The 10,130-nt window shown below is 41.7% G+C and overlaps 1 protein-coding gene across 1 annotated transcript in view; it reads right to left on the minus strand.

Annotated features, from left to right (window-relative positions):
- Positions 1-7,595, minus strand: part of C1H1orf146 (chromosome 1 C1orf146 homolog) — a 27,823-nt gene extending 20,228 nt beyond the window's left edge. The window contains exon 1 of the mRNA XM_004026130.3: positions 7,462-7,595. The gene's annotated coding sequence lies outside the window, so the exon portion shown is untranslated. The remainder of the gene's footprint in view (positions 1-7,461) is intronic.
- Positions 7,596-10,130: the final 2,535 nt, after the last annotated feature.

A 10,130-nucleotide genomic window follows, 5' to 3' on the forward strand; every position in this document is an offset into this window, starting at 1 on the left:
AATCATAATGGATGTTAGGCAATATTTTGAAATGAGTGAAAACAAACATAAAACATAAAAATTTATGAAATGTAACTAAAGGAGTACTTAGAGGGAAACACATAGCTTTAAAAGACTAAATTAGGCCGAGTGCAGTGGCTCACGCCTGTAATCCCAACACTTTGGGGAGCCAAGGCCAGTGTACTGCTGGAGCCCAGGAGTTTGTGCCCAGCTTGGGCAACAGGGCAAAACCCCATCTCTACAAAAAAGTACAAAAATTAGCTGGGTATGGTGGCACAGAACTCTAGTCCCAGCTACTTGGGAGGCTGAGGAGGGAGGATCACCTGAGCCTGGGGAGGTTGAGATGACTGCTCCACTGCACACTAGCTAGACTGGGTGACAGAGTGAGACCCTGTCTCAAGAAAAAAAAAAAAAAAGGCTAAACCGGAAAAGAAGAATGATGTCAAATTAATACCTTATTCCATCTTATCTTAAAAGAGGAACAAGCCGGGCACGGTGGCTCATGCCTGTAATCCCAGAGCTTTGGGAGGCCGAGGTGGGCAAATCACGAGGTCAAGAGATGGAGACCATCCTAGCCAACATGGTGAAACCCCGTCTCCACTAAAACTACAAAAATCAGCTGGGCGTGGTGGCACGCGCCTGTAGTCCCAGCTACTCCAGAGGCTGAGGCAGGAGAATCGCTTGAACCCAGGAGGCGGAGGTTGCAGTGAGCCGAGATCGCCAGCCTGGTGACAGAGCAAGACTCCGTCTCAAACGAAAAAAAAGAAGAACAAATTAAACCCAAAGCAATGGGAAAAAAGTAATAAAGATTAAAGCAGAAATCAATGGAATAAAAATAGAAAGAATAAAGAAAACAGTTCTTTGAAAAGATCAACGACACTGATAAACATTGAGCTAGACTGTCTTTACAGTAAACGGTGTTGGAAAAATTCAATATCAGTATGTTTTAGAAAATGAACTCGGATCCATTCCATACACCATATCCAAAATCTAACTCAGAATGAATCATAGGCCTACATGTAAAACATAAAACTGTAAGTCTCCTAGAGGAAAACAGGACATCATAATTGTGACCCTGAGTTAGGTAAATAATTTTTAGTATGACACCAAAAACACAATCCATAAAAGAAAACAAATTGATAAATTGGACTTAATCTAAGTTAAAAACTTCTCTCTGGCCGAGCATGGTGGCTCATGCCTGTAATCCCAGCACCTTGGGAGGCTGAGGCGAGCAGATTATGAGGTCAGGAGATCAAGACCATCCTGGCTAACAGTGACACCCTGTCTCCACTAAAAACACAAAAAATTAGCTGGGTGTGGTGGTGGGCGCCTGTAGTCCCAGCTACTCGGGAGGCTGAGGCAGGAGAATGGTGTGAACCTGGGAGGAGGAACTTGCAGTGAGCCGAGTTCACGCCACTGCACTCCAGCCTGGGCGACAGAGCAAGACTCCGTCTCAAAATAAATAAATAAATAAAATAAAATAAAATAAAACAACAACAACAACAACAAAACTGCACCAGTAACACCTACATTTATAAAAATGTTTAAAAAGACACTCTTAAGGGGAATAAAAAGACAAGCTGGAGACTGGAAGAAAATATCTGCAAAGCAAATATCTGGTAAATGACTTGTACCCCGAATATATTTTTAAAGACCCTTAAGGCTTGGGCTCGGCATGGTGGCTCAGGCCTGTAATCCCAGCACTTTGGGAGGCTGAGGCATGTGGATCACTTGAGGCTAGGAGTTTGAGACCATCCTGGCCAACATGGTGAAAACCTATCTCTACTAAAAATACAAAAATTAGCTGGGCGTGGTGGTGCGTACCTGTAGTCACAGCTACTCAGAAGGCTGAAGCAAGAGAATCGCTTGAGCCCAGAAGGCAGAGGTTGCAGTGAGCTGAGATCGTGCCATTGCACTCCAGCCTGGGCAACAGAGCAAGACTTTCTCAAAAAACAAAACAAAACAAAAACAAAAACAAAAAGACACTCAAGACTCAGTAGTAAAAAACCAAACAACCCAATTAAAGATTTAAGCAGGTTATTCACCAAAGAAGATATATAAGTGGCAAACAAGGACATAAAAAGATAGTCAACATTATTATTAGGGAAATGCAAATTAAAGCTACAAGATACCACTACATACCTATTATAATGGCTAAAATTTAACAAACTAACAGTATCAAGTGTTGGTGAGGATGTGAGGAACTAGAACTCTCATACACTACTAATTGGAAAGTGTATGGTACAAGCACTTGGAAAATAGTTTGACATTTTCTTAAAAAGTTAATCATATACTTACCATGATATCCAGCCATTTTACTCCTAGGTAATTTACCAAAGAAAATAGAAAGCATACATCTATACAAGGATTTACACATGAATGATTTATTTGTAGTAACCAAAGACTAGAAACAACCCACATGCCCCCCAACAGGTGAATGGACATTGTAATATATTCATACAATGGCGTATTACTCAGCAACAAAAAGGAATGAACTATTGATACACACAACCCGAGTCACTCTAAAAAATTATGAAGGAAAGATGCCAACCCCCGCCCCCAAAAGCATAGCACATATTGTATAGTTTATTTTATATAAGAAATACAAACGATAGGCCGGGCGCCGTGGCTCACACCTGTAATCTCAGCACTTTGGGAGGCCGAGGTGGGCAGATCATAAGATCAGGAGATTGAGACCATCCTGGCTAACATGGTGAAACCCCATCTCTACTAAAAATACAAAAAATTAGCTGGGCGTGGTGGCGGGCGCCTGTAGTCCCAGCTACTCGGGAGGCTGAGGCAGGAGAATGGCATGAACCTGGGAGGCAGAGCTTGCAGTGAGCCAAGATCGCGCCACTGCACTCCAGCCTGGGCGACAGAGCGAGACTCCGTCTCAAAACAAAAAGAAAAAAGAAAAAAGAAATACAAACTATAGTGACAAAAAAAAAAAAAAAACCGAAGAAGGGATAATGGGAAAAAAAGTGGGATTACAGAAGGGAAGGGGGAAACCTTTGGGATGGGTATATTCACTATATTGATTGTAGTAATTGTTTCACAGGTGTATAAATGTGTCAAAACATCACAGCATACATATGTTATACATGCATATGTTATATGTTATATATACATGCATGTTATATACATTATATATACACATGCATGTTGTATATGTTATATATACATGCATGTTATACTGCATATAAATTATACAATATAGACACACACGCACACAAATGCCTGTATTTATTTTTTGAGACGGAATCTCACTCTGTCACTATGGCTGGAGTGCAGTGGCATGATCTTGGCTCACTGCAGCCTCCGCCATCCAGGTTCAAGTGGTTCTCGTGCCTCAGCCTCCCAAGTAGCTGGGACCACAGGTGTGCACCACCACGCCTGGCTGATTTTTTTTGTATTTTTAGTTAAGATGGGGTTTCACCACGTTGGCCAGGATGGTCACTCCTGACCTCAGGTGATCTGCCCACCTTAGACTCCCAAAGTGCTGGGATTACAGGTGTGAGTCACCACACCCAGCCATCTTACAGGTTTTTAAGTAGCTCCAAAAATATTCAATAATGATAAGTGTGGCATTTTAAAATTAGCAAATTCTGTTGTGTCAGAAGAGAAGTACAGGAGTCCAACACCAGGGCTACTTAAAATAGTTCCTATGGTGAGATTCTGGTATCTGCAGCAAATCTGGCTACTCCAATGCCAATTGCTTACTATTGCTGCTATGGAAACTAAAATTAATGCCAGGCAGTTGAAATCAAGCAAAGAAAGCAAAACTAATCCCTTGTTATGCATAGTGAAAAATAACCTCTTTGAAACACTTTGATATTCACTGAAAAAGGTCCCAGAAGTTACCACATCCCAATTATTTTCCAAAAGGAAAAATATCTTCAACTTTTAGATAAAATAATCTGCACTGCTTACAAAGCAGAAAAATAACACCTTTGCTCTTACAGCATGTTGTTTCAGTGGTAAAATTTCTTTTTAAGTTTCAACTTTTATTTTAGATTCAGGGGGTATATGTGCAGGTTTGTTTCATGGGTATATTGTGTGATGTTGAGGTTTGTAGTACAAATGATCCTGTCACCCAGGTAGTGAGCACAGTACCCAAAAGGTAGTTTTTCAGCCCTTATCCTCCTTCCTCCCTCTCCCCTCTAGTAGTCCTCATTGTCTATTGTTTGTATCTTTATGTCCATATGTACTCAATGGTTAGCTCCCACTTATAAGTGAGAGGATGTGGCATTTGGTTTTCTGTTCATGCACTAATTCACTTAGGATAATGGCCTCCAGCTGCATCTGTGTTGCTGTAAAGGACATGATTTCTTTCTTTTCATGGCTGCATAGTATTCCATGATGTATATGTACATTTTCTTTATCCAAGTCATGATTTAATTTAATTCCTGCTTTTTCCATGAATTAAAAATATCCTTTGTCTCTGAGGCATCTTATATATTCTGCAAGCATCTATAAAACAGTAACAGGCTAGCTTATTAGCTTGCAAGTAGGATAAGACTTTTCACAGTTCTTGGCAGGCCTTATCTACTAAAGTTGAAGATACTCGTAACCTGTAACTCAGCAACTCTACTCCTAAATGTATGCTCAACAGAAATGCATATGATCTGTACTAAGAGACTTATACAAGAATGCTCATAACAGCATTTTAAAAAACTTCATTCTTCATGCTTTTGTTTAAAGTTTCTTTTTAATCCTACCTCTCAAGGCTAGAATGATCCATAGTTAGAATTGGCGGTCACAGTATGAATTCACTGTTAATATAGATACAGAAGAATACACACAGAAATATTTTATAGATACAGTCATGCATTGCATATTGACTGTTCAGTCAACAATGGACTTCATATACGACTGGTGGTGCCACAAGATGATAATACTGTATTTTTACTTTTTTTACATTTAGATATGTTTAGATATGCAGGTTGCCTACAGTATTCAGTACATTAACATACTATACATATTTGTAGCCCAGGAGCAATAGGCTATACCATATAGCCTAGATGTCTAGTAGGCTACACCATCTAAGTTTGTGTAATTACACTCTCTGATGTTCTCACAATGACAAAATCACCTAATGATGCATTTCTCAGAACACATCCCCATCATTAAGCAATGCATGACTGTATGTGTATATACCCAGATTAGTACACACACATCTATTTCTTTACTCTGTTAGCTGAAAGGGCCTAAAACAAACGACACCCTAGCACCTGGGTGCTAGCAACAAGTACACCTAGCACCCAGATTTTGGTTTCTAAATAGCATTCTCCAAAAAAGGAACCAGGGCTCCTTGGAGAAATGGCCAATTCTAGGACTGGGACAGGAAACATACAAGATGAGTCCAGAGTAGTGCCAAAAAGAAAGTACTTAAAAACAAAAACAAACAAAAAAACCCCACACAGATGGCATTGATGGGGCATGTCATAAGAGCACAGGAACCAACTGAAAGAGCTCCCAACGGCTAAAGCTGGAACAATTTGAGCAAAATAAAATAGCATTATAATCCAAAGTATAAAGTGAATATCCATGAGTCTATACTGATATAAAGGTTTGAACAAACCAATAAATGGAGAAGAGACAAATCTGTGCAGAATAATTCCAAAAAATTTATGTATATATACTCCAACCTTAAGAACAGGAGCATGGAGCTGGGCACAGTGGCACACACCTATAATTCAAGCTACTCGGGAGACTGAAGCAGGAGGATTGCTTAAGGCCAAGAGTTTGAGGCTGCAGTGCATTATGTTTGCACCTGTAAATAACAACTGTACTCCAGTCTGGGCAACATAGCAAGACCCTGTCTCTAAAAATATTAAACAGTGGGGGTGGGGAATATAACTCCCCATTCCTTAGGTGTGGCTGCACACCCAGGAGGTGGAGGTTGCAGTGACCTGAGATCCCACCCCCGCACTCCAGCGTGGGTGATAGAGCGAGACTCTGTCTTTAAAAAAAAAAAAAAAAAAGAAAGAGAAAGTCACTTTCAGTGATGGTAAGCTAGTATCTCCCAAGGTGATTTCATTCTACTTTTCAACAACTTTAATAATTAGAAAGTTCTTCCTGCTGAGTTGAAACCAGCTGCTCTCTAATTTCCTCATTTATTGCATGAATGAATGAATGAGAAGTTAACTAGCTCCATGAGAGCAGGGACACATTCTGATTCTGTTTTACCTTACTCAGCACCTGGCACTCAGTAGACACTCAAAGATTTGTGAATGAGTAAATGGTGAGTTGGCTGGGGGAAGGGCTTCAACTTCTATAACCCCCTCTACACATACTTACTAATACACCCACATAGCTATTAATACATATATGCAAAGGTTACAAGAACTTTTTGGAGTAGTTACTGGTATGTATGTGGATATGTATGTTTGTGCCTATCAGTTAGTAATCCATAAATATTCATTTAAATCTAGTAATATGTAAATATTCATTTAAATCTTCACACCCTTATACATAGGTTTTAAAAACAATTTAACTAAAGCTAAGAGAAGTAAAGTAATCACGTGCACAATAAGTGAGAAAGGAGTTGGTGTCAGTCGTGTCCCAAGTCCCTGTTAAAGGTGAGGAATGAATCAGAAACCTGGGGCTGGGGCAGTGCCTTCTCAGCATTTCTGGGGAAAAGCTCCTCGACCAGCAGCCAAGCAAGGACTGTGTGGCTTTGGGCAAATCACGTCACCTCTGGTTAGGCTGCATCCTCACCTGAAAACAAAAAGCTTCTAAACGGGAGCTGAACGCTGAGCGTGCAGGGACAGAGGGGAGGGGCAGGCGCGGGGGACGGGACCGGGGGACCAGAAGGTGGAGGAGGGACAGTCACTAATGGGCACCTGGGGGACGACAGAATCTGAACAACAAACTCCCGTGACACGAGTTTAACCTATGTAACACACCTGCACACGGACTCCTGAACCTAAAATAAAAGTTAAATTAAAAATAAAAACAAAAAGCTTGGGCCCAGTGGCCTCTTAAACCTTTGCCAGTTCCAAGGCCCTGGTATTCTGGGCTTTTGTTGCTACTGTTTTGTTTTTTCCAAGCTCTGGAGTGTTTGCAAATTTAAGTTTAACACTGCCCCATCATCTCCAGCAAGTCACTTTCCCTGCTCAGTCTCCTCACGGGTCCAGTGAGGCGCCTGCCTACAAGGATCTTCAAGGTCTCTTCCATTCTTTACTTTTCGGAGTGACCAACAAAGCCTAAAGCAAATAAAATTTACACTCGCAGGTGGGTGACGGACTTCTGACAGGGAAAACCCCGAGGGAGCCCTTTCCACACCGATTCTCAAGGGGAAAATAGGGTGGGCAGGATCTCCTCCCCTCACCCGCCAAAGCCCTGAGGTAAAGCTCTGAGCTCGGCAAGTCAGAGAGCACTACGCAGGCGAAGAACGAAGAAAGAAAAACGCGAAGAGACAGGTCTGCCGAGGCCTCATCCCCAGCGCTGCAAACCCACCTGCTCACCAGGTCCTCAGAGACCGCTCAGGGTTTCCCAAACTTCCAGAACGTTCCGTGAGCAGTGAGCGGCGCCGCCGGTAGGGCAGAGCGCCCAGGGTGCCTGGGGCAGGGTTCTGCAGTCGCTGGGCTTCTGCGCAACCGCAGACCCCGCAAACCTTTTCCGCGCTTCTGGCTCCCTAGAGCGAGGTTTGCAGGAAGCCGGAAGTTGTTAAGAAGATATAAGATTTGTAGGCCTGGCGCGGTGGCTCATGCCAGTAATCCCAGCACTTTGGGAGGCCGAGGTGGGCGGATCACGAGGTCAGAAGTTCGAGACCAGCGTACCAACATGGTGAAACCCCGTCTCTACTAAAAATGCAAAAATTAGCTGGGCATGGAGGCGCGCACCTGTAATCCCAGCTACTCGAGAGGCTGGGGCAGGAGAATCGCTTGAACCCAGGAGGCGGAGGTTGCAGTGAGCGAGATCGCACCACTGCACTCCAGCCTGGGTGACAGGGCAAGACTCCGTCTCAAAAAAAAAAAAACAAAAAAACAAGATTTTTGCGTGTTAGACTCAGTTGTCCGGAATTGATTTTCACAGTTTTCTAAAATTCAGGCTCAATTCTTGGATTTCTGTCATTTGCAACATAAAATCAAAGTGGCCTTCAGTTTATCCAAATTATGAAAAAGGTAGATTTTCATGAGCAGCTGTCAAAAGGACATACAGGGGCCTGTGTGTTTGCTTTTTAGGACCCCATTATGTTCAGACCTAATTGAAGCTCAGCAATTTATTAAGTGTCACAATCATAAAAATGTAAAAAGACAAAGACCACTACTTGCCTTGAGCCTAATGGTTAGGATACAAAACTATGTGCCTTACTTTGTAAAACAGGTATTCCTGTAGAAAGAAAGGTGCTCCAGGAAAAATCCTTTGGAGCACACTTGTGATGTGCTGTTAATTTTTCCCTGTGATGACCATTTTGTATGTTTGGCATTTTGTATAACTGATATTAAAATTAGGTGCACTCTTGCTGCCTCATTTGGGCAGTTTGTTAAGCCACCACACCTGGCCTCTATTGTTTATAAATTACCTGGTCTAAGGTATTTTGTTATCGTGGCCATAATGGACTAAGACAATTCCTCCTCTCTTCAAATCTCCAGAACTTAGTCCTCATCTTCACTTTCAGCTGAAGTGAAATAGTTACTGCTAATATTTCATAAATATTTATGATTTTAATAGTATTTAGTATTTAATATTAAATACTATTTAAATGAGAAAATAAAAGCATCCAGAAGTGAAGTTCCACAGATGTCCACCTACCAATCTACCAACATCTTATATGCACAGATTCTGCTTTCTTTCCAACTATAGTAGGTGAACTGTGTATAATCCTATGTAAGGCCAGCCCTCAAATGGACAACAGAGCCCATCTCTTCTTGCTTACCCAAGAATATAGCTCCACCGGCCAGTCGCGGTGGCTCACGCCTGTAATCCCAGCCCTTTGGGAGGCTGAGGCAGGCGAATCACAAGGTCAGGAGATCAAGATCAGCCTGGCCAATATGGCAAAACCTCATCTCTACTAAAAATACAAAAAATTGGCCAGGTGTGGTGGTGCACACCTGTAGTCCCAGCTACTTGGGAGGCTGAGGCAGGAGAATTGCTTGAACCTGGGAGGCAGAGGTTGCAGTGAGCCAAGATCACGCCACTGCACTCCAGCCTGAACAACAGAGCAAAACTGTCTCAAAATACACATATATATATATATCCACCAATTATTTCCTGACTCTTACAATCTTCAATTTTCTCCTCTCCACTGAATTGTCTCAATAGCAAATAAATATGCCATTATTTCTCTCATCTTAAAATCTCTCAATCTCCTCTCCCACACCAGCTAACAATCCATTTCTCTGCTCTCTTTACAGAAAAACTCAAAAGGATTATCTATAATTTCTGTTGCTAATGCCCTTTTTCCCATTCTTTATCAAATTTATTCCAATCAGACTTTTTCATTTCCACCATACCACAGAAATTGCTCCTGTCAAAGTCATTGGTAAATCCAGCAAACAGCTGTCAATACTAATTTTACTTGGTCAATCAGCAGTACTTGTTACAGTTGATCATTCCCTCCTCCTGGAAAAACTTTCTTTCCTTGGCTTCTCCATATCATGCTCTCATGGTTTCCCTCCAGCCTCACTGGCCATTTATCAGCATCCTTATTGGTTCTTCCTCAAAACCCAACCTTTTAATCTTGCTTGGAGTGCTGCAAGCTCAGTCCTTGGACCTCTTTTCTTCTCTGGGTATATTTGTTACTTTGGTGTCCTCCTTAACTCATAGTGTTAGATATCATCCATGTGCTGACAAATTCCAAATATCTATCTACAGCCCTGGCCTTTCCCCTGAACTCCAAACTGGTATAACCAATTGCTGTTTAATATTTCCAGTAATAGACATCTCAAATTTCACACGTCCAAAACTGAACTTCTGATTTCCCCTCCCAATGCTGCACCATCTATAGTCTTCCTTATCTCAATTAAAGATTACACATATTTTATTTAAATACTTTGACTGTCTTACATACCCTTTTCAGCCATCAGGAAGTCTTGTTGCCTGTACTTTCAAAATATATCCAGAGTCTGACCACCTTTCTGGTTTGAGCCACCATCAGCTTTCACCTGGATTATTGCAATAGA

This window comes from Gorilla gorilla, chromosome 1, assembly GCF_029281585.2.
Source record: "Gorilla gorilla gorilla isolate KB3781 chromosome 1, NHGRI_mGorGor1-v2.1_pri, whole genome shotgun sequence".
Lineage (NCBI taxonomy): Eukaryota > Metazoa > Chordata > Mammalia > Primates > Hominidae > Gorilla > Gorilla gorilla.